The sequence below is a fragment of the Hesperophylax consimilis genome, chromosome 9, assembly GCF_061612785.1.
Source record: "Hesperophylax consimilis isolate HC1 chromosome 9, BYU_Hcon_1.0, whole genome shotgun sequence".
NCBI classification, from domain to species: Eukaryota; Metazoa; Arthropoda; class Insecta; order Trichoptera; family Limnephilidae; genus Hesperophylax; species Hesperophylax consimilis.
Window position 1 is genome coordinate 26,319,239 of NC_142844.1, and position 26,871 is coordinate 26,346,109.

Sequence of the window (26,871 nt, forward strand, 5' to 3'; positions counted from 1 at the left end):
ACTTCTTTTAAGTTTTTAAACACATTTAATAACTTCAATTGTTTTAATAATAGCCCAGAGACGCTCAATATTTTTATTGTTAATTTAATAAAAGTTTTGTCTGGAAATACGCATATTTGATTAGGTTTCTTAGTATTTTATTGCAGAGAATTAGATGTTATTGTGCAGTATTAGATGTATTATATGTAGGTAGATGATATAAAATACATAATTTTCGATTTGCCTCCAAAACGTTATGTTCGTTTTTATTCTTGAATTTAGCAGCGTTGCTGTAACGCTGAGCGACGTTGGTGACAACCGTCTTACCAGACATTGGCGGTTTCTATGTAGTAATGACATTGTGGCCAGTTGGAACTGTTTCGGAATGTGCGGTCTTAGATATTTTAAAAATCAATAAAAATGAATGAAAATATTAAAATAAAAATTAATCATACAGGCGCGAGTAAAATTTTGGTGATCACTGTAATCAATAATTTTCGGATGATTTTTTTTTTCATTTTTATGAAAAATAATCTCAAGGGCGATGTGTAAGATCTGTTAGGTGTTAGGTATTATCAGCGCCTTGGCAATTCGGCGCCCGGAGCGGACAGCTCCAATTGCGTCCGCATAGGTCCGGCCCTGAATCTGTTTTAAATCACATTTTTAACGGTATTTGTAGTTTGTGAAAATATCCCATTACGGATACGCGTGTGCATTGATTGAACCCGATTGCAAATTATATTTAGGTACATTTTTTAATGGCATATGTTTATTTTTTTTAATAATAAGTGTGGAGTTCTGCAAGATTATTTAATTTATATTTTATATGTTTGTTTATGTTCTAACTGATAATTTATAGTTGGTTATTGTCAAAAACATATTGTTCCATTAGATTAATGCAAAACACATATATGATGCCACATTCCTAAACTCTAAAATAAACAAAATAATATAATTAAATAAATGAAATTAATATTGGTTTTAGGTCACTTTATTGATAAATTTTATTGTCTACCGGTTTTGGTACCTCCGTACCATCATCAGGACAATTATAAAAATTATGCTATTAAATACAGAAGTACACATATATGTATACACATATTATGGAAAAATAAGAAAGAGGCACTAGAGTGGGACAGAGCGTCAGTTGGAGGAGAGAGGCGGGGGGGAGGGAACTTGGGATAAGTGATGGGGAACAAAGAATGGGGTTGACAGTTAAATTCAATTGGTTATTAATGATTTCAACCTTTGGATTTACCGATTTAAAAAAAAATTATTTCCATAGCCTTGGAAATAATTTCTTTCAATTTTTTTCCAAACTTTGGAAATAAAAAATAATTTATAGTATCAAAAATAAAATAAAATAAATATTATTTTCTAGATTTGATAGGTCGTGCATGAAGAGGTTAAGCTAAGTGAAACAAGAATTAATGTTTAAGGCGATGCACTACGTCGTGTAATATTTTAAATTGAACGGCTATCAATAACAACCTTTACGTAGATGGCGATAAGGTTTAAATTCCCGCTTAACACCATCCGCCTGTTTTGATTTATGCAAGAAAAAAACATGCCAAAAAGTGCCTTTTATTTTATTTTGTGGATGTTCAGGCATAAATATTTAAATGTTTTCCGATCGTTTTATAAATAACTTAATTTGCCACATTATACATAAAATCATAACCGAAAATGGGTTCGTAGGTAGGAGATTTTGAAGTCTAAAGCAGTTTTCATAGGCCTTTATACTATTTTTTTCTGGGCTCATAAAAAGACTTATCTAAAAAATACTCGATCATTTCAAAGGCCAAGATGTATTCTACTCGCAGTATTTAATTAAACATCTGAAAAATTTCTAGGCGACCAAATTTTCAAACCAAAAACACATAATTTTGCATTGCTACGTATGGCATCGCCTTAATTTATTTTTTCCTAGGTTTGTTTGTTTATCTATTCTCTTCATTGTTTGGTTTGATATATTGTTTTAATATTTTCCATCCACAAGTGTTGCCTATCGGGACAAGTCGGACAGCGCGCGGCATTGCCGGGCGCGGGGAAAAGGTCAACGGGGCGACAATTTAATCAAATTAGTGCAAAGTTGAAAAATATCAGTTATGTAAACACCGCCACATTATCTTCTAGAATGAATGACCGCAATATTAATTGCCGGGAAGACTGCTTTACACGGGACACTTGTGGCTGATATTTGTAGCGGGAGATACGCCTCGCAAGTGACGGTGACTGAAGGATTGTGGCTAATTAGGTCAGAGATTAAATAAAAGAGATATGAAGTTGTTACAACAATCTACCTATATTAATATAAAGAATAATATTTATGGCGGGAGGGCGGCGTGGATTTGATTTTTAATACAAATCTAAAGTTTTATTCCGAGGTCGATGATTTTGAACATTTGACCTTCAAAACATGAGGAAGGTCACATTCTACATTAGATTTCTAAAATGTCTACGTAAAGCCCAAGAAACGCCCGGGAGTTCAGCCAGTAGTCAATAAATGAAAATGTTAAAAAATCTTAAATCTCTGAAAGTGCTTCACCAATTGCTTTGAATTTTTGACACAATGTTGCATTTGAATACGCGTGTGTTTTTATATACCTGCCTATATTATACTATAGTTGTTACGTGAAAAATGCTATTTTTGAAAAACAGCCCCGTCTGTTGGACGTAAAAGCAACACGCGCTATTGTTTATGTATCTGCACAAACAGATTGAGCAACAGCAACTCGTGGCGGGGTATAGCTAGTTGTCAATAAAATCGTAAAGTGACTATCGTTTAACCAATGAAAGAAATTATAAAACAAAAAGCCATGTTTGATTATTTTCACTCACGAGCATTAGTAGAAGTTGTATTATATTTTTTCGAGACATTGGCACTTTTGTGAATATCGTGAAAATCTACACCTTTGATCAGTTTTTCGAGTGCCAAAGCTACAAAAATTCATATTCCAAGATTCTGTTTTTTTAATATGCAACCCTGAACAGGCCTGCTATTTTTTTAAAGTTTAAAAATTATTTTTTGAAAGAAAGATAAACGTTCCCAGGTTACGAATAACCTGATGATATTTGAAAATCTCCTACTACCACCACAGTAAGCGGGAAATGTTGCTTGTGTTTTAATAGAAAACTTAGTCAGCCGAGGAATTGAACACACTAAGCCTAGGTGGGACCCAAACGCGATGTCAACTCACCCACCGACCGGTCAATATCTATTGATCTAATAAAACTAACATTGCCCATACCTTTGACAAAAATTATTAAAAAATTGTCCGATTCATAAATTGAGCTGCTCGGGTGTAAACCATGTTTACTGACAAAAACAAGTTTTGAGATATTGCATTTTAAATGTTTGGTTGCATTAAAATTACATAAGTCGTTAAAAAATAAGAGTCTTTTTTTATTTTTGTATTAAACGGTTATTAATACAAAATTTTGTTCATTGCATTAATATGAATTGAAACAAAATAATACAAAAAAGATTAAGTTTAAAAATGGGAAAAAATGTAGGTTACCATACTTTACACAAGTACCAATTAATGATATTTAACATATTCACATGATCCAAATCTAGTAAGTGCAAAAAGGAAAAAAAATACCAGTTTAAAATATACGGTAAGTATATTGAAAGAGAAATTAATGTTAGTTCAAAACGATATAATTTTTCTTTCCCGATTAATCATCTGGATCCTTGTGAATCACAGAAGATGTAATCGATTGGTAACATATGATAAGTGCACGTAGATACCATTAAAAGCCTTTTAAAGCGATAAAAGTTGTAGTGCGTAGAACATGTTAATTAAAAACACTTAACATGCTTTACACGAAACAAGTTAAAAATGCATCAAAATCTTATCGTGGTCGTATCTTCACCACACAAGAGTTTGGGTTATTGTGTTCGACAGAAAATGTGGGATCTATAACACTGTCATCATTGTCAAAAGAAGCCAAAGAATTTACAATGTTACAATAACTTCGTCTAATTGTGATGACATAGAACATGGTATGTTTCGGCCATCCCCAATACTGCATCACTTATCATTCTTTACTTGAAACAGTATGTCGCATACCATTGATTACACATCTTAAATCACCCGTTAAAACAGTGCTACCACTACGAGAGTGATTTCCAACGAAAAAAGACATCAGAAAACAGCGTTTGCATGAAAAAAACCCTTTTTGCAAAAATGTCAGTTACAATCTCACCCGAGCTGCTCAATTATTATTATTTTACTATTTAATAACACCTACTGTAAACCCACTGGCAAGTTATTTAAAAAAGTACTTGTGAATTGGACAAAAATGGTGTAAAAAATCGTTAAATATTAAGATCATCTCCCGAGTTCGCCCCTGTAAAATTTATAACGTCACGCATCACGTTTGATTTTCGTACTAGAGCACGTATAAATCACGATGTTTGGAAAGTAAAAAAAATAGCCCAGTTAAAATATGAAGAAAATAACACAATAATTTTATCGTCTTCGAGAATTGATAAAATGATTGCCATTTATCGTGGGGGCGCGTTTTTGATTTCAATTGTATATCTTACCTTAACTATTAAGAAGAAAATCTGTTTGTTTGTGTGATTCCGAAGCAGCAAACACTACTGTTGTACGGTTTTTCTATCTGTAATTTTTAGCTATGGAGAATTGAAATATCGTAGTTTAGATTGTTTAGTTTCTTTGCAAGATTATTGTATATTTGTGTTTTTATCATTAGTTTTAATTTTAATGATTCCTTGTTTCAATGCTTTTAGCTTAACTTAAAATGTGACCTTTGTAGTAAAAATTATTCAACGCCAACACCATAAATGAACCACTCACTAGATCAATATCTTCGGGTTTTTAGTACTGAGCCCATGGGTCCTAATGTTTGCCATAGATAAAAGTCTGTAACTGAAAAATATACGTCACTACTACACATACTCACCATCGACTAGGATAGAAACTATAAAAAAGGCGTAACCATAGACAATGTAATTCTCATTCGGAGCCAACCCATTGGCTAGCCTAAAATCGGCCAATGACAGCGGCCTATAAACATGCATGAAGTTCGTATTGGTTTGTGGAAAATATACGTCACAAGTCACCCATAGAGATTACCGTGTCTTTTTTTCTGACCCACTTTTTTCTCGGAGTTATACCCCCCTGGCCAACACTGTTAATACAACCATAAATCTGATAGTATTATTGTCCCAGCGTCTGGACGATGTAGGCCCTCTGATTGGTCAAATTAAAATTGTCTGTTTCGGGTAACTTGAATATTAAGACACGATTCCGTACTAAAATAGGATCGCCTCATAATAATACGAGATTTCTTCAAAAGCATCGTTTCTGCTCATATAATTTTTGGATAATATCGAAGAAAATATGTTTTAGAAAGTTCATAATCCATTGGATTAATTACATTACAATGAAAATTCCCCACAGTTACGTGATTATGTTTGACGTTTATAAAAATTCACGCGTTTCTTCAAGATGGCCGACAGAGCGCACCTCTGGCGGTTTAAAAACGAACCAAATGCCTGGCGCGAATATTTAAATATGCAGCTCACAATACTTGACTACTTACCATTAACAACCGTTTTATAAGAAGATTTCTTCTGGAAGCTTATCACTTTGTAATAGCATTTATCATTATTATTTGTATTTTTTTCTTATTAATTATATCTGATTTTATATTGGCATGTTTTCTAATTTCTAAAATTTCAAAATTATTTATTTGCGATGCTTTATATCCTGAGTGAAGTATTTTAAGACCTGAATTTTTATCGAAAGTGTGATCATTATTCAAAAGATTATTTGCAAACTCAGATTCACTATTTCCATTTATAGCCCTGCAATATTCTTTAGTTCTAACTTAAAAGTTTGTATTGGTTCTACCTTTTTAAAAGAAATTACAATCATCTCAATTGAGTTTTTAAACTCCTGATTTTTTTTGTTTGAATTTTGCTATCTTTATTATTAAGAATATATTTCTTCATTGTTATTAGTGTAAAACGCCAGTTGAATGGTACCAGGATTGTTTATATATATAATTTTAGAAGTATCGTTATCCACAAACAGAATTCTACGCCATTGTTTATTTCTATCTTTAGATAGACCGTTTGAAGCATAGACATATGAATATTAGTAGACCTGCCCTAAGTGATTAAAAGCGTATTATCCCCATTCCCCATACCGGTTCCATTGGAGCCGGCTGTGCTCGCGTATGGCCTCAAGTGAAATTTGAAAACGTGTCGTCATCATTCTTGTGCGAACTATGGTCGAGGCATCATCGGTTCATTTTACGAAATAACACGGCAAAATGTTGACTTGTACTATGAAAACTTGTAAAAATAGATGTGAAAAAGAGAATAAACCCAATTGTCGTATTACATTCCATATATAAGCATTATTTTACTTTATTTTAAGCATATTCACATCGTATAATATGAATCAGTTGTTACTATCACATCGAGAAACGTCTGGACGCGAAACACAAAGCTGGTTGGTTGCTGGGAAGTAAATTATGAACATTTATAAAAGTGTCTTAACTAAATACTTAAACGAAATATTCGACTCTGAAAATGGAACCGAATTTTTTTGCCGAATTTGGACTTCGCAAATTTGTTCATAACGTGGCGAGCAATTTGCGCTCCCATGTAAAAATGTCGATTTATTGACGAATCACAGTCAGCTTCACTCCCTTCGTTCTTCAACAGTTGATTTTACCCCTCGCCATTATCTTCTCGTCTATTAATTCCTATGTCTGTGGTTTGAAGAGAATGTGTTTAATTTTTTTATTTAGTATTTCAACTATCAATTTATTAGAATAACCGTTATTAAATGCTATTTGTCTTATGAATATATTGTTTTATGGTTATATGCTATTTGTTTTTTTCAGGTCTTAAAATACTTCACTATAAATAATTTTGAATTTTTAGAAATGAGGAAACATATTAATATAAAAGCAGATATAATTAACAAGATTTTTTTTATAAACTCTCTTTTAAATATTTTCCCACTCAACTGGTCTTTCCCGTCTAACGATATTGTAATTCTTAATTATTATAAACCCAGCCTACTCTTACCCCTCCCCCCTCCTTCCACTTCTTCTTTCCCAATTGCAATCTATATTTAATTTTTGACTTCGGTGCATACACAATAAAATGTAAACATTATATTTATTTATTTATTGGACAATTTGCATAGCGCCGCTTTTGTGAGATATCACCTCAGGGGCGCTATATTGTAATAATCTACCTTTATATATAGATTTTTACTCTCCTGATGAAGGTGTATATATAATCTAGCTTTAAACTTTATTAGATACAGTAACAGTTGTAGGTAAAGAATTACCACCAGTTGGAGTAAAATTAACACCTTTTAATTAAACCGACTGCTAATGTCATCGCACAATTACCCTCCTTTTATTCATAAACACGGGTACAATTAATCAATATGTAATAATCTATTATTTAAGTCAACTTTGTTAAAACTATCTTTAATTGTGACAAACTTAACGATATTGATTCAACTTATAGACATTGACGGTTGTAACACATATTTAAGCACTGCAAGTCTCCTATGAGCTAATTATATTAGGTACGATAACAGTTAATATCAGTTTTAGACATGTAGTCAATAATAGTGTTTCATTTGAAATAATCCATCACAAATAGGTAAAATTTCATTTATTCAAACAACTGTCATTCTTATTATGCGTAAATTTAGCATGTTATTATTAATTAACTCCTTCCTGTTCCGTGTTTTAACAATATATATACTCACCCTCTCTCTGTGAATGTTCTAATATCTATCTATTAAATGTAACTGTTGTTAATATCACTTAAAATGGGCGAAGCCCAACCAAGAGCCGCCCGCAGGGCCTAGCAGAAAAAAACCCGCGGAGCGGTTAGTAGACAATAATTACCTTTTGTGTTTTTGGTTTGAAAATATGTTCGTTTTGAAATGCTTTAGATAACATACAAGACTAACTTATTAAATTTCTTAGCTTGACATATTTCAAAAAAATATTTTCACTTCATTTTTCAAAACTTCATGCAAGTTTACTCATAAACATCCAGGAGTTGTGGCAGACATATGTACATAATTCGTCCCAATAAACCACATTATAATATACTTATAGATAATGTAATGTAAGTTATAAGTATATTATATGTGTAATCAGGATCATTTTATGAAAATAGTTCGCTTTCTCCAGTTATTTTATATAATAAATTAACGTTGTTTTTGTTTACTTTGGTATTTTGTTACTACGAAATTATTAAAGATTATTAGTGTCAAGTTAGCTGACCCGTTAATAATGAATTTAGTAAATATAAATATATATTATGTATATAATATTTGTTATCTTTGGTAGGAATACGTGGGACTAGCCGTCATGGCTTGTGGCAGTATATTGTAGTAATTAGCTGTAATTTATAATTTAATAATTATTATCGCGAGACTCGGAAGTATTTAATTCCGCCATTTTATTTTCCATCCTTATCTGGAAGACCTTGTAAACACACTTTTGAATTAATTGCAAAGTTTCGACAAATTCATCATGTAATAATAACGTTTTCTTCTTTCATGAAGTAGAAATCTATTTTTCTTAAGGCGATTCAATACGTAGTAATGCAAAATCATGTGTTTTTGGTTTGAAAATTTGGTCGCCTAGAAATGTTTCAGATGCTTCAATTAAATACTGCAAGTAGAATACATCTTAGCCTTTAAAATGATAGAGTGTTTTTTAGATAAGTCTTTTTATAAGCCCAGAAAAAAATAACGTATAAGGCCTATGAAAACTGATTTAAAGTTAAAAACTTCCTACTTACGAACCCATTTTCGGTTATAATTTTATTGTATAATGTGGAAAATTAAGTTATTTATAAAATGATAGGAAAAAAATTAAATATTTGTGCCTGAACATCCACAAAATAAAATAAAAGGCACTTTTGGCCATGTTTTTTTCTTGCATAAATCAAAACAGGCGAATGGTGTTAAGCGAGAATTTAAACCTTATCGCCATCTACGTAAGGGGTGTTATTGATAGCGGCTCGATTTAAAATATTACACGACGTAGTGCATCGCCTTAAAACTAACATCTCTCGAACGGTGAGCTCTGCCGCCATGTGGTTTGCACTGATGTTACTATCGGAGATTGCTAGGTCTATCATGAGTAGGGTTGCCATCCGTCCCGATATATCGGGACTGTCACCTTTATTGAGCTATCTGTCCCGACGCGACGTCCCGACAAAAGTTTTAAATGTCCCGATTGAAATTACGCAATGCAAATTTTAATTTTCCGTGCGTCCCATAGCCCAGAGACTGTGGAGTCGATTTTACAGTGTCAAGTCAATTATAACATGACTTGTTCAGAGTTCTACAATTATGTTAAAAGGTACCCAGAATTGTTGAGAAAAGCGAAATCTTCTGAAAAGTACGGCCAGCCAAGTACTTCTGCTAGTACCAATTAAAGTAACCTATAAAACAAACGTATTGACTTACTTATTATAAAATTAAGAAATTGTTTAAGTATTACAACATTTTTATTTGCTCCATCCTGAAACGTCCCGACGAGACCCTGGCCGAATATGGCAACCCTAATCATGAGGGACAGAATTTAAAAATAATATTTATTAATCTGACAATATTTAAAAAATATATCTTGTTGTTCGATCCTATTTTAAAATAATAAATGTGATTTATTTTCATACTGAAAAAAGAAAGAAGAATTTGCATTGTTTTTATCTTGAGGGTATTTTTTTTCTTTGTTTTCCTTGCTGGGAAGAGGATTTTTAATAAGAAAAATATATTTTTAATCATGGGTGAGATTTATTTTCATACGGTAACTGTTAACTACCCCGGGAACGGGTACGTTTACTATTTTACTCAACAATTACATTGCTTAAATAAACATACAAAAATTATAATTTTATTATTTAACTTATTTTTAGGGAGATTTAATGGATTTGTTATTTGTTTTTAAAAAATGTGTAAACATATTTTTCTTGCCTATAAATAAGATCGCCAGAAATCAATTATTTTATAAACAATGTTACTAAAAACAGCTTTGGTTTATATCGCGAAAACTGACTGTTTAGTAAATACGTTGGTTTATTTTTAGTCCAGTCATATTATCAATTTAGACAAGAGTCAATACAAACATATTGTTTGGACTTCTCTCAAAAAAATGATAAGCCTTAACTCTCCTTTTCTAGTACCTCCTTGGTCGAGGGGCTACTCTGCTACGAATCCAGAAGTCACGGGTTTGAAACCCTTTGTGCCTAAAAATATTTAATTTACTTACTATGCAATTTGTCATTAAAAATACAAATTTCGGTTGTTGTCTGTTTCTCCGGTTTTATGAACTATAGAACTGGGATTTGTGGTTCGAAAAAAATTATTCAGAAAATATTATTATTTTAACAGAAAATTATTTTAATTATTCCTCCACCTTACTCTTCCCCATCTCCCTCCTCTCCCCACTACATTCAGCATCACAAAATACCCCAATCGGGATGCCATAGTTTCACTGGCTCCAGATGGTTGGGAGCAGTTGAGACTCTTGTGCAGAATTCACATAAAAAAAAAACATCCCGTGACTTTTCTCGTACAATAAACGTCAAAAAGTGAACCTGTCGACAGGAAAAATATACCAAGAGTACAGAAATGTCATGTTGTTTGGATTTGTGTTAATTTCCGCAGTTATGTAACAATTATACGTAATATACAAAATAATAATAAACCTGCCGACAAGGAAAAAATACTAGGAGCACAGAAATACGATTGGGTATTTATTTCCTTTTGGTAATTGTTTTAAATTATTATTGCTCACTGACAGTAGTTGCTAAAATTCACATCATGAGGAAACCATTTATTCAAAACAACACATTTTATTTTTATTTTATAGTGATTTTTCACGTGTCCGCGCACTAGCTCAAATCAACTACTCATTTGATATAGTGTGTTTTGATATAGCACATTACAGAATTAAAAACACTCTCAGTATCGCCCTTTGAAAACTCCTATCAACCTAACTAACCGTTGTCTTTATCCATTCCCACACCTTTCAGCCTCAAAATACTACCCCTATTAGTGAAGCCATAGTCTCACTGGATCAGAACAACTGGAAGCAGTTGGGACTTGGTATTCTCATAAAAAAAATATTTCTCCTCGTAACGTCACTTCACTCGTTAGTAATGGCGCTTTGGGATATCAAATAAACTTTTTTTTAAAACGGGACGTGATATTGTTATAATCATTTTATTGTTTATGTTTCATAGAATATGTAGTCTCTATTAATTAAAAAAAAAAAATAATAAAATATTTAGGAAAGCAGTATTTATTGAAACTCAGGTGTAGTCGGATAATAACCACCCGCTTTGAAATAGTTTAAAAGTCTCTAGAAGTTTAACACAGGTGTTAAGATTTGTTTACAAGGTTGACCTTGTAAATCCCGGAAAAGTTGAGATAAATACTTAAATAAATGTATTTTTGTCAGACAAACAAACATCTTTTCAAGTGGATGTGGCGAGGTTCATTCGCCTGACCTGAAATGACCTTTCAATGCTTATATAATAATATTTAGTTTTTTTTTCTATAGATAACCTTAAGTAAACATTACATCGAAAATTTTGCTAAAAAAGGTTACAAAACTATTATATACATTTTGCGTGCATTAATTAATTTTTAAAAACATTTATTTTGCGCCGTGTAATGGCTGGAAGATCAGGAAACTCAATAGTATTCACCAGAAATACTAAAGACGCAGAATGCAGTGATTTCACTTGGAAACATTTCAGGTTTTCTAGTGATTTATATAGATGTTAATGTTCTGTACATGCAACAAGTTTTCGTTAAAAAAGTAATTACAAATGCACACAAAAAGTGATGATAGAACCCTTGCAGCGCCCTTGTAAAATCAGTAAAATCATAGTAAAATCATAATAAACCAGAAGCCGTAGTAGAATAGATTTGACATTCCCAGTGAGTGCTACGCAATGTACCAAACAACACACACCTGTCTTAGATCAAAAATATACAACAGAGGTAAAAAACCGCGAACCTTCATCTTTCAGCAAAAAATGCCATTGAATTTTTTTATGTGAATACCGCACTAGAGTCCCAACTGCTCCCAACCGACAGGAGCCATTGAGACTATGGCATCCCCAATTGGGATATATTGTGAGGATGAAGATAATGGGGAGGGTACGGGGGAAAATCAACGTGGGGCAGTACCTGACTGTTCAGATTTGGTCACCAAACACGGCTAAAGCCATTTATAGCAATGTTTCAATTCTCATTGTTGGTCTTATACCAGGGTGATACTGAGAGTATCTTCCAATCTAGAACGTGTTAAATAATACAAATTCATCAAATAAAATTTACTTGCGCACGCCGGGATTTGAACCTGCAACCTTCGGATTGCTAGTCGAGAGCCTTACACTAAGACTTGGGAAGAAAGCAGTCCGAGAACTTGTTTTTTTTTTATTATTTTTTATCACAAATATACCCCCGATAAACAGCTTTTTAGTAGTTTGTCTAACCTGTTCTTTACATTATAAATCTTATTATAATGAGTTTCCAGTTACGTTTTGACATTTATATGTATAAAACAAAAAATTATAAAAATTTAACAGAAATATAGCAAAAGAAAATAATGAAAAAAATAACAATTTTAAAAGTCTTTAGAATAATATATAATTGTAAGCTAATACAAATTACTTCTTTCAGTAATCTAAGTCTTCAGTAAGTTCTCCAATTGTTTGTTTTGGACACAGTTTTTAATTTCAGCAGGTAACATATTAAAACAACTGGGAATCATATAGTTTAACGTTCTTTGTTTATATTTACTTGTATGCTTAGGTACAATAAGTCCTTCATTAAAGTTAAATCGAGTATTATGATTGTGTTCTAGCCTGTTTATATATAATGGGTTATTTATGTGCTGAAATATAATTTTGTACCACAGATTTGCTCTCACTGAAAGAATATTTAGACTCTGATAAAAGTATGGAATATTATGCATTTCTTTGTGTAAATTTTTTCAGCTAATAATTTAATTGAACATGGTCGATATTAGTTTTACAGGAAAATCCCCAAGCTATTATTCCATTAATTTTCTTTCATTTTTAAAAATCTAAACTCACGTAAAATACAAATACGAAACCCAATGAATAGTTACAACGATAATAAACCAACAACAATAATAATAATAAAAATTTAGGCGTATTAGATCTATCAAAAAATGTATATATAAAGATGCAAAAGTCGGTCATTTTGAATACATGTAGGATAACGAAAGATTTTTTAAATATTTATGTTGAGGGATCAGTAGGATTTATAGGCCCTGTTAGGTGTTCTACCGAGCCGAAACCTCTGATATGAAAATATCTGGAGTCGGTAAATTATTTTCCCATTTGATCTCTGGTGAGTTGACGTGTTGTTCTTCTATTGTTTTGTATTTATTTTGTTTATATAATGCACTTGCATAATGTTGATTGACTAGATGATCATTTGTGGAAAAGTGAGCGGAAAGGTTTAGTTTTTCCTATGGGGAAGATTTAACCCGAACATAAAATCGGAAGTTTAAGTAAAAAAAAAAAAACGCCCTCAGGCCCGGGACTAAAGTGGATGTTCCCTCTCCCTCTTCTATAGTAAGACCACTATTCAGAATTGAAACGTTGCTTGAAATGGCTTTGTCCGTGTATGGTGACCAGATCTGAATAGCAAGGTACTTCCCAACCTTCATCTCCCCCATCTCCTTCCCCTCCTTACTACATTCAGCCTCACAAGATACATAAAAAAATATTTATGTAAGCCAGAGGCTGTACTGTAACAGGTTAATTTATGTGTATATTAATTGTTTATAGTAAGAAAATGTATATTAATTAAATAAGGTGGGTATTTTGCAAATATTAATGCGATTGACGCTAGAATTGAGACATTTAATGGCATAATATGAAATTTATCGCAATGTTTACAAAATTTCTCGTTTCTCCGAAGTTAGTATATAACGGAATCGATACTCGTACGTAGTATACAAGTATCGATTCCGTTCGGAAATATTTACAACAATTTTGTTGAAAGTCATTTAGCAGTGACCCCACTTATTCTAAGAAGTTGTTTACACGGCGGTACAAAGAATTCATTAGATAATGGTAAACAGATGGTCTTCCTTATCAAATACTAATAAATTAACTTTGTGTGTGATCGATACAATTATTTAACAGCGTAACAGAGATTTCATAACACTTACGAATTCCTTTTATTTAACTTTTACCGCGCATGTTTGTGGATGCTAAACTATTTATAGCCAGTCAATTAACACAATATATTCATTTAATTCTATTAGAAAATTACTAATATTTATTAGAAAAGTTGATATATTTTTTATTTAATATAAATATAAGTTGGTAGAGTGGTGTTATATAAATTATATATCGGTATAAAATATATTTACAATCGCAATCTCACCAAAAATAAACTGTTTCCTGTGCTTGGTGAGCCAGTTACACTAATTATAAGGATAATAGAAAAACATTATGCAATAGATATATATAATTACAGGAACAATTGAAACTTTTGAATCATCAGTAGGTGTAGGTGTACATATATAGGATTCTGTTTCATACTAAATATGGCGCAATTAGGACAGTAATTAGAAACATCTAAATAAAGTAGAGATGAAAATAGACTGATAATAAATATAAAGAAAGGGGAAATAGGCAAATGTTTAGTTAAGTCGATGCACTACGTAGTAATGCAAAATCATCTGTTTTTGGTTTGAAAATTTGGTCGCCTAGAAATTTTTCAGATGCTTTAATTAAATACTGCGAGTAGAATACATCTCGGCCTTTGTAATAATCGAGTCTTTTTTAGATAGGTCTTTTTATAAGCCCACAAAAATAATGTATAAGGCCTATGAAAACTGCTTTAAAGTTCAAAATCTACTACTTACGAACCCATTTTCGGTTATGATTTTATTGTATAATATGGAAAATTAAGTTATTTATAAAATGATCGAAAAATAATTAAATATTAATGCCTGAACATCCACAAAATAAAATAAAAGGCACTTTTTGGCCATGTTTTTTTCTTGCTTAAATCAAAACAGGCGGATGGTGTTAAGCGGGAAATTAAACCTTATCGCCATCTACGTAAGGGGTGTCATTGATAGCGGCTCGATTTAAAATATTACACGACGTAGTGCATCGCCTTAATTATTCTTGACAAGTATAACTTCAGTTTTAGTTCCAGTTTTTATTGATATGTTTTAATTTCTTTATTTCAATCGGAAGAACACTTTATTCCTAAATAGATATAATTGTTTTGCATTAGTTTGGTATTAAATTTTGGTATTTTGATCTTGTATTAATATTTTGTTGATGTGTGTGGGTTTCAAAGTTTTTTATGACATTATCTTTGTATATTTGGATAATTGCATTTTTCTTGAAGATATTCTCTACTCGAGGCACCCCGAAATCATTAAAATAATTCCCTTCTTCTGGTGCCCTTTCCTATCGGTGGTTAACTAACATCAGGATGTAGTATTCCAATATAACTCTATTCTAGAAGGAACATATTTCTCTACTACATCTCTGATCAATCTTCCTCACGATTGTGGGTCAATTCATTTCATTAGATCATATTTGGCATGCATGACCAATATATTGAAATTTTCTTATATGTGATACGATTTCGCAATTTGTAGCCGTTCTGTATATTTAAAATATCAACATTACATTACGGTATTCCACAATTTTCAGACAGAAGTGTTGTGAAAATGACATTATCAGAACTTTCTGATTGAAATCTTTCAACCAATCAAATTTCTACTGTATTGTCAAGTAATTCATAATCTACTCTTTCATAGATGGTGCTATTTAATTATGTTAGAAAAAACGCTTTTTGCAAGAAATTTTTAAAAATATTATGACGAATTATTTGTTAGCGCCCGTACATACAAAATAAGAATACGTATACATAGTTTTATACGTATATAAACTCAATTCTTTCAAGAAATGCATACGAATGTGATATTGGAATGAAAGAATTGAGTTTTGGCCAATTCTTTTTATCTCTGTATCTGCGTTGTCTCGTTAGTAAAAAAATGTATCTAGATACCATAAAGCTCAGACTAGCACCTGTTTCTCGCCTTTAGTCTGAACCTCGGGCGTTTAAATCCGTACAAGGACAGAGCACGTAAGGCGTCTCGACTCTCGACTCGGACCCGCTGTTGACATTCCCGGCGGACTGCGCACTGCCAGCCCGGCCTGCCCGGCCTGCCCGGCCAGCGTCAAGCAGTCTGCAAGCACGGGTTGCGGCGGTCACCTCACGGAGCCCGGAGCACACCATGCTGCAGAAGCACTCGAGCTATATTGTGCCAAGTTTAGCTGTGTGTGTGCGACTGTTTTTGTAAATGACTTTTTATCAAGCCGCACACTGCATCTGTCGGAACCTTGCAACAATGTACACAAATATGACTTATTATGTACGAGTATGCATGCATATGTGAAAAATGTACACGCCGTCATTGCTATGAGGGTTAAACAAATGGACTTGAATTAATCATTTATATTTTTTTAACAAGATTATCTTTTTGGATAGCTATTTCGCAACCCGATAAAGAAAGGTCTATATCTACAATTATTACGTCTTACATTCAGGCATTTGAGATGTTTAATTCTTACTAAGCCGTTCATAAAATGGACACAGAATTCTTCCGAACAAAAAGAAATTCCTTTTTAAATTGATTATGGGAAGAGGAAGGAGATGGAAAAGTACCCTACTAAACACATCTGGTAACACAGCTAAAGCCATTTCAAGCAATGTTCACTTGGGCGATACTAAAAGTCGACATGTTCCTCGAAGTGTTCAGACAACATAGTCGATAACCCAGTGTTAAAAATACTGGACTAGAATGAGAGATTGAACTTCTTGAATTGAATCCTACATCGGTTACCAACTGATTCTTCCTTCAGAAAGATCATATGTTTTCTAGGTGTTAAAAAAAGTTGGTCAGTTTTAACATTTTTAACCCCTCCAGCATTTGAGGGTCATATATGACCGGACGTCCATATTTTAAAAAAGTATTTTAATCATTTTTTTTATCACGCAAAAATACGTAATTTTTTTGACGTTAGAAAGAGAAAGAAAAATAATTATGATTTAATTATGAGACTTGTTTTAAATATTACTGGAATCCATTAATAAAAATCATAAAAATAGCTAAAACGTTTAACTTAAAAAAATCTTATTTGTTATTATGTGAACGAGATAAAAGTGAAAAATGTAGTTTTCTTACAAATTCCCCAAACAAAACGAATGTGATTTTGAAATATCGAGTTCTCTCAACTTTTCTATGATTGGAGTAAAAAAATAAATAAAAATTTGGGTTGCGTTTTTGACAACACTTTTCAGGTTTGATATTAAAATTTTATTATTTAGAAATAGTCATGTTTATTTTAAATACATGCACTGGAAAGATAATTTTATCTTGTTTCTAAAAAAGAATTTATTTTTACAGAAATTTAAAAATAAGGGGTATATATATATATACACAGAACACATTGCAAACTAAACAAATGTGTTGAATGTACTGAAGGGATAAGAACGATGAAGTGATATTTCGATAAAGACAAAGCACAGATTAAAATGGCGTAAAAGCTTAAAGATTACAAACAAATTTGTAAGTAGGTCGTTCACTTATAATCACACAAATGGATGTTATAAATAACACTGTTTGGCAGATTGGCGGCCTCATTTCCGTTCGCCTTATCGACTGCATTTTTTATCAAATTAAATTATGAATTATATTTAATTCATAAATTTTTGTTGAATTTTATTATGTTAAGTACCTACCTTTTGTTCATTCATATTACAAAAGTGTTATATGATATAACTGAATTAACTGCATTGCATATCGCTCATCTGTAAATTAACAGAGGTCAGGAACAAAGTCACGAATAAATTGCGATAGGCAGGGAAATTCTGTTCTGTTGGAAAGTAAGAGCTTCATAGATGCACTCACAGATGGCAGTGCATAGAGCTTGCGTGGAAGTCCGCAAGATGGAACCAGTGGCCAGTAGTCGCCAGGGCCAGTGGGAAGGCTCCCAGACAAAACTTACTGTTTCAGATTCCAATTAGCCAGCTTCTAGTTAGGTCGTCTATAATACGTGGAGTATTAATAAATCCCTGATTAATTTAAAAGAACCAATTATTTATAAACTCCTTCCAAAATGAGTTGGAGACCTGTTTGTACAAACACAACATGTTCTAACACGCTTTAGTTATATACACGTGTGTTTGAGAGTGGTGTGATTTGATTTTACACTTTTTTAGAACTATTTTTTTTTATGTTTGTCTGGAAAAGTCTCTTTTGGGAATGTGGTCAGGTATTACAGATTTTACCATAAAATAAATTTTGCTGCTATAAAATATAGTAACCGGGCAACTCGCGATAGTGGAAATTCAACATACTTTTGAAAGGTGATTTAAAGTCATCAAAAATGATGAAAAAAAAACTAGGTTAAATAGCTAAGTTAGGTTAGGTTTAAAGGCCAGTTTTTTTAATCACAATTAATGAGTTTTCAAAAGTTTGTTAAATTGTCACTGTCCTGAGTTGTCATAGAACCATAAAATAAACACCAAGAGTTTTTTTCGGGTATTCTATACAATCATCCACGAAGGTCGACATTTAAAATATATTACTTAAATATTTCTGGAATATCAATGCTGTTGATTTTTAAATACTTTTGAAGTATCAATGTAGTTGATTCCAAAATATTTCTGGAATATCAATGCAGTTGATTTTTTTCAAACATTGTACCTATTTCCTATATGGCTTAGCAAAAATATTGAATAAACTTGGGCAAAAAAACATCAATCGTCAATTTACAAAATTCCTTTAAAATGTAGAATTAAAACAAACAAAATGATGCGTACATTAACATGTCGTCTTAAGGCGGGACGATAGCTTAACACAGAGTCGGAATCTTAACGACGTAAGTGAAGAAGCCGTGCACAAAAATATGCGACGCGTGGCCTTGCTGTATTGGACAGACCTACGGTTGAATTTGCCCCAGCAAATCTCTAAAATAAAGTGGGAATCTGAACAAAAGGCCCGGCGTAATGGACGAACCTAGGTTGAATTTGCACTAGCAGGCCTAGATAATTGATCTTTCCGTGGAATTTATTTGAATTATTTCTGATAAATGCATTACAAAAATCTCAGATGTTTCTAGACGAATACTCCGGGAAGATACTAATTCATCGTCTAAAAAAATAAGATCTGGTGATTACCGCTAATCTTAAATATAAATATCTTATATCCGTAGGTATCGATCAAAAAATATACCATATATTATTCGTTGTGGATTTGTCAACAATAATTAAAATGTGACCCTCGAGCAAATTTCCGTCATTAGAGTTTTGTTTCGCCTTAATACATTCGTGCTTTTTTAGCCTACGTAAATCGTTAAAATTCGATATTCTCAAATACCGTAGAAATAATGTCCTATTTTTGATTGTCATTTTTCAAAGAGTCAAAAAATATTTTTATGGCATTCGTTTTAGCCCGTAAATTAATTTTGGCGAAACTCTATGCTCAAAATTTTTATCATTAAAATAATGAGAAAGTTTAAAATAGGTAGAATAAGGTGTCATATAATAAATATTAAGATATTAGAAACTAGAGTAAACATAACTTGTAGTAAGTACAGAGTGTTGCACACCTTGCACCACCTTGCACCACCTTGCACCACCTTTTTTAGGCCCATTTGTATGCATTTTTTGTTTTAACCATTAAATTATTTATCCCTATAAATCTTATTAAGGCCTCTCTTCCCTTACAAAGAAACCGCGTAATCGAATAAATAAATATGTACACCGACCTTAAGGCTCCGGAGTAAGCGTTCAAAAAGAAGAAGAAGATGGTTTGAAAGTGTAAATAAGAGGAAGCGCGCTAATATAAAAAAACGATAGTAATTAAGAAGAAAATTTTGAAAATATTTGGAATCAAGGGAATTTCTAATAATTACCGTTTCGGCTTTACAAATGTATAAATACTTTATACAAAACCAACATATATTTATTTGGGAACTTAAAAACTTAACATGTTCAAGAGAAATATGTTATAAATCGGTAGAAATTCAGTATGCGGGGGGCTTAAGGTTCCGTAGTAAGCTTTCAAAAAGAAGAATTCAAAGAGAGATATAACTTAACATGTTCAAGAGAAATATGTTATAAATCGGTAGAAATTCAGTAAGCGGGAGGCTTAAGGTTTCGTAGTAAGCTTTCAAAAAGAAGAATTCAAAGAGAGATATAACTTAACATGTTCAAGAGAAATATGTTATAAATCGGTAGAAATTCGGTATGCGGGGGCTTAAGGTTCCATAGTAAGCATCCAAAAAGAAGAATTGAGAGAGAGATATGTAAATATGAATGTTATAGGCAGCGCGCTTATATTAAAAAAAAAAAAAAATAAGTGAAAATCGTGAAAATATTAAAATAAAACATGACTCTTTTAAAATAGAGCAAAAATCTCTAGACAAATTCCTAAGCTGCTTTTAAAGATACACTAGTTTTTTCAAACCTTTGACATGTTATATAAAAGAACAAAATATGTTTTTAATGATTTTCGGAGCATACCTACTTTGTCGTTTTATTTCTATAAATTATATTCAACAAAAATAGCATTCGCCCACCGACAATTCCTTTATATTGCTCCTAAAATATTCAATTCACTCAATATAGATACCAGAAAATCGGAAACTGATCATCTTTAAATTAAAAAATATTCAGAATTGGCTATTGGTAAAAGGAAGGAACTATTTCAAAAAATGTCTCGTGTCATTAAATTAAATTAATTTCTCTTTTATTCCATTCTATTCATATGTTTTTTTTTGTTAATCTCTTTTTTTTCTCTGTCTTATTTCTGTACATCTTAACATTGTAATCTAAAGAATTATGGCTACCGTAATACGGGCATGAGCCTAGTATGGTGGTTGTAGACAACAAAACAATTGTAATCATTTACATTTTTATGAATAAAGAAACATCAAAAAATTTTTTTTTTCATAAGCAACATATATTTTTTAGGAACTTTAAGTGTTCAAGAGATATATGTCGTACATCGGTAGAAATTCGGAATGCGGGGGCTTAACTCAAGATATTTGAAGAGATGCTGATCATCAGTCAGCTACATCTCCCAGCCGCCAGATACCTGGCTTTATAAGCAGACAGTTCCGCAGAAAGCATCCGGCAGCAGTTGTCAATCAGAGAGCTATTTATAGTCGACCAGATCTGTGGCCGTACTTTATTTATCCAGTTGTTGAACTGCCCAGTACCTACACACGTACACGGTGCAGTGACAGTACCTACGCAAGTACACAGAACAGTGACAGTACCTACCCAGGGACAGGGCTTGCCTGCTTCTGTTACCTTGTCGATCGCTTGTTGAACATGAATCAGAACACAGATTTATTTATGTTTACTATTCCTTATTTCAAACTGGAAACGTAAATCGCATGGTGGTAGTGGAGCCCTTTATTAGATTACAAATTAGTCCTTAATTCGTGTATTATATTTTGGAGAAATAATGAGCCTTTAAAGATTAAAGCAAATGAAAAAAAATCAAATTACTGCAAGTTATTATCATTTAGAATTTTCAATGGTATCCTCAATTGGGGTAGATGCCGATATGCCGTGAGTGTAGGCAGTGAAATATTAATTATTACATTTATTTTATTTTATATTATAGAAACAAACAGTACATGATTTACAGAGATGAAAAAATATACAGGAATAAGATACTTCATGTTGGGTACCTATGATATATTTCCTTGAAATGTCTGCAAGGTGGTATGTTTATTCCTTAATTACCAGGTGACGTGTATATTATATAGGTGTGTGTGTATTGTAAGGGTGAGTGTGTGTGTGTGTGTGCCTGTATGTATGCGCATTGAACAGTTCAAATTATTGACATGATGCCATGTTTGAATTTGGGCAATGATTCTGAAAAAATGTCATTGTTAGAATTTAGACAAATATTATTTAGAGTATGAAAAGCTCGGTTAATTGGTGAATTAGATGCTGCATTTACAAAGACACGGTAAAGGCGCCGCAGGCGAAAAATAATGTAATTTCAAAATAAATGTTTCAATTTAAATTCAGTCAGTATCGTAGAAATATTTAGACGAAAATCTTTAAGCATTTTCATAACAGGAAATATTGGTGGAAATCTTTGAAACATATTAGTTTAACCGGCTAGTAGCTGAGTGGACTAATGCGTCAGATTCCCACCGCTAGCTAAGTCCTCCATCATTGAACAAGCAACATGCTGTGACCCTACGCCGAGATCGACGCACATGTACTAAGTCAGTGGTGACATTTGGAAGGCACTTCTAGTGTTTTTTACTCTATGATGTGAGTATCGCACAAGAGTCCAAACTGCTCCCAGCCATCTGGAGGGAGTGAGGGTACCAATTGGGGTACGTTGTGGGTATGAAGGCAGTAGGGAGGGCCTGGCCATTCAGATCTGGTCACCAAATACGGCTAAAGCCATTTAAAGCAACGTTTCGATTCTAGATTGAAAGTCTTGGTCTTTGAACGTATCCACAACTCTGGAAAGTACCACGAATATGGAGTACTTGTTCTTTTTATTTTTTTTCCTTTATCTATAGTTAGTTAGCACTTGTAGATAGTATCATTTTCCGAAAGACATTTCGATTAAAACACACGTCATATTTTCACTAAACTTTTATACTGAATTAAAAAAAGGTTATAATTTACTACCCCGAAGAATCACAGTTTTAACAAAAGCTGGCTAGATAAACATTAAGGGCCCAATAAACGTCTTTTAAATTTTAGAAAACTGATAAACAACCATTAATGTATCGTTAATGTTTGTTTATCAGTTGTGTAAAATTTAATATTTTGTATGAGGGTGAAAAAGTAAGATATTTAAAAAATACACGAAATGCGGATATCTTGTTGCCTTTTCTGAAGCGCGAGCAATTTTCAATATAATCCGTTTCCTATTTAAAAAAAACAGGATTTATATATTGATTGAATACACTCGGAATAGACTGCGTGAAGTGGGAGTATTTTGTAATTCCTTTTCATGCGGAATACAAAATGAATAAATGTCACACGGCATTGCATGTGTGTAACTTATCGGGCAAACGTCACACTAGTTATCAATAACCTCAGAGGTATAGTTTAATGGACATCTAGTAGTACTTGTTACGGGTGATTGGAATATCGGGGTCACCCTGTACCGTAACGGTTACATTAATAGTGCAGTTTCTCAATGGCTTTTAAGATTTATTCTAAAGCCTTCTTATTTTGTCGGTTTACGTAAGCTAACAAATCAAATACGTGGCGTAGCTTAATCTTATAATCATTCCATAATTCTCCTATAGAGAGGATTAAACGTCTTTCTTCTCACTTCTGAAATTTTGTAATTGTACGTCCACATTCATCTAACTCCGATCCAATTAGTTTTTTTTATTTTTTTTTTTATTTTTTTTATTTTTTATTTTATTTTTATAGTGAATACCTCACAAGAGTCCCAACTGCTCCAGTCTGGAGCCAGTGAGACTATGGTATCCCCAATTGGGGGATGTTGTGAGGCTGAAGGTAAGTGGGGAAGGGAAAGAGGAAGGTTACACGGCTAAAGCCATTTGGAGCAACGTTTCAATTCTGAATGGTGGTCTTACACCAGGGCGATACTGGTAGTATCTTCCACTCTGGAACGTGCCGCAAATATACTATATATTATTTTAATTAATTAATTGTGAAATAACACAAATCAATCAAATAAAATTTATTTGCGCACGCCGGGTTCGAATCCGCGACCTTCGGAATGGCAATCCAATGCGTTACCACTGGACTATGCTTTAATGTTTTTAAATAAGTTTAATGTTTTCTAACAAGTTCTTGAAAATCACTTGATGTTACTAGTATTGTAGCTATAGCATTCACATGGGGGGATTTATTTCTCTATTTACCTCTACTTAACACAACTTATTATTTACATCACATTGACAAGAGAGATGGTGCAAATAATATTGTTGTACAGGGTTTTCCAATAAGAGGTGTTATTTTGAATAGCCCTCTATTTCGGTAGATGTTACTTTTGAAGCTGTCATTTTTTGACATTTGACAAGTAGAAACTACGTCATTAATAAAAATGGAACCATACACGATACAAATGCAAATCACCTTGAGTGATGAGGCCTATTTCCACCTAGGTGGCTTCGTCAACAAGCAAAATTGTCGCATCTGGGGCTCGGAAAACTTAAGAATTATTGTTGAAAAGCCTCTCTATCCTCAACGTGTGACTGTTTTGTGCGGTTTATGGTCCGGCGGAGTCATTAGACCTTACTTTTTTGAAAATGAGGCTGAAACAACAGTTACGGTGAATGGATTGCGCTATCGAGAGATGATTAATGATTTTTTATGACCGGAATTGGATGATATTGATCTGGACAACGTTTACTTTCAACAAAACGGCGCTACGTACCACACAAGCAACGAAACCATTGATCTTTTACGATTGAATATCAAAATAACACCTCTTATTGGAAAACCCTGTATTTTCCAGGAATGTAATCAACGATTACTTTCTCCCCCCTTATATAGTCCTTGGATGTAACAATATATTTCTGAGACGTTCCCAACTTCTACCATTCATGGAGATGGTTGATTTTCCCGTCCCGGATACAAGAAGCTGGTTCCTTTAATGTCACTAGAACCGTCGATATATTTCTCCGAGGAACCGGCTATATATCAATATTATTGGTCCTTTTAAAATATTTCAAAAAATAGAAAAAATATTGTAGAAAAGTGACAAACAATTTTCCGGTTCGTTTTGCATTTCTTTAACCACCCCTCCCCTCCAGATTGGATTTGTTCTGAAATTCTCTAGCAATTGTTTCAATTGTTTTTATTTTTTTGGAACCGGTTCCAAAAGTAACTAGTAACCGGTTCCACATCCAGTCATTGGTAACTGCTACCGCAGTGAAAACCCATTTTTTAGAATCAACCATTTCTACATTCATTGAGCGTAAGAAAATCACTGGACCCTCTTTCTTTGTACCAAGTGTTTTAATATTTGTGATTTTATTTACTTTTTTAACATTATCTCCTCACATGAGGCCCTGAAGTAAAAAAAAATACCTTAATGCCTATGTCATCTTTGTGGATGCTTCGGAGGGTCTTTTATGGAAAGGAAGGAGAGAAAGTTCCGGGAAGGAAAAAGGTATGATGGGTGGGTAGGAATCCGGGCGTCAATGTGTCCAGGAATGACGGACTTCTGAATCCACCCCTCCTACTGCGGTGCAATGAGATGGGTCGAGAGAGAGTCCGGCTGGAGAGGTCAAAAGATCTCCATCAACCAGTCTCTCCCGATTCGATCCGCTATGCAGTAGGTAGGCAAAAACATCCAAAACCTAGACAAACTTCCCATCATGAACCCGGGCACCACTCCTGCTAAGTCACCAAATATAGCAAACCACTTGGGGTGACATATTGCAGGGGTGTTGGTTATCAAATAAATTGGTTCCCGGGCGGCGGTACACCTACTCCCCTCCGAAATTAGTCTTTTCTCTTGTTAATTGAGGTTAATTTGTACCAGTAATGACCAGTAATGGTCAGAGTTTGACAGTTTGAAGACCTCATAAACTAAGATTGATATATTTGTAGAGCTTGGATAGCGACAAGAAAGCTTTACGGTGAACTCACAAATGGTTTCAAACTACAAGTAGGTAACATTGAAGTTACTTCTAACATTGCCTCTTTTCTTCGCGTATTTAACGGCAAGATCATTGCGACGCAAGCCGCTCTCAAAGAGGGAATAATATTACTTACGTTCTTCTTGTCATCCATACTTCAATCTTCCTCGGTGGGCCTTCCAGTGCCATTCCAGCTCGCCACGCTATTCCACTCCACCACCTCGTGATAACAGTCAAAGAGTAACTCAGCGAAAGAGGATGGAATGTTAACATGCTGTGAACAGAGCGGAACCAAAGGCGCAAAATTTTAAATAACAAAAAAAACGGATGAATATAATTCTCAAAAGTAGAGGCGGTTCCTTGGTATGTGCGTTTGTGCACTGCACTGCTTGTCTTCAGCCTATTTGAGAGTCGTGCATATTTTTTTGTGCACAAAACTTTACAACTCTTCAAGACAGCTCTTCCCGATGAAACGGTGACATGAGCGAAACAGATCTCGCCCATAACGGCAAATCATGTGTAGGCTCGTAGATCATTCATCACGTGCACTATCGACGCATGCCTAAGTGCCTTGAAGGCAAGTGAATTTTGAACAATTTTAATCATGATTTAGTTTTATCTAATCAATTATTTTACAAAAATAATGTAACTTAGTGGCGTGAACGAATCGCAGTACTACATTAATCGATTTGCTACATAGTGGGTACATTTTAAAAAGTGAAATGCTCTGCGGACAATTTCAGTCATGATTCACCCCTGCTCAATAGTATCTACTGATCAAATCGTTCATTAAAATAGTTTTACTTGACCTGGTACGAAGATGTGATTTTCTGCTAGGTATAGTTTTGAAGGGTTTTTCACAGAGCCTCTCAGTGGAAAATGGTTTTTAATGTGACATCATTGAACGTCAGAGACAAACGCATCTTTTCCTAGAAACAAATAAACATACCTAGGGACCTATACGTATAGCAGTTTTTCTATGATGGTTTGAAGAGCAGATAATTTAATGATCGTGTATGTACTCGTAAGTGCAAATTTGAACGTCATCGCAGTCAGTGCGGGTAGTGTGGGTAATGCGGGAAGTTGCGGGTGATGGAGTTGGGTTGCATTACCATTGAGACTGAAGGAATGCGACGTTACGGTGCAGATCGGATGACGTG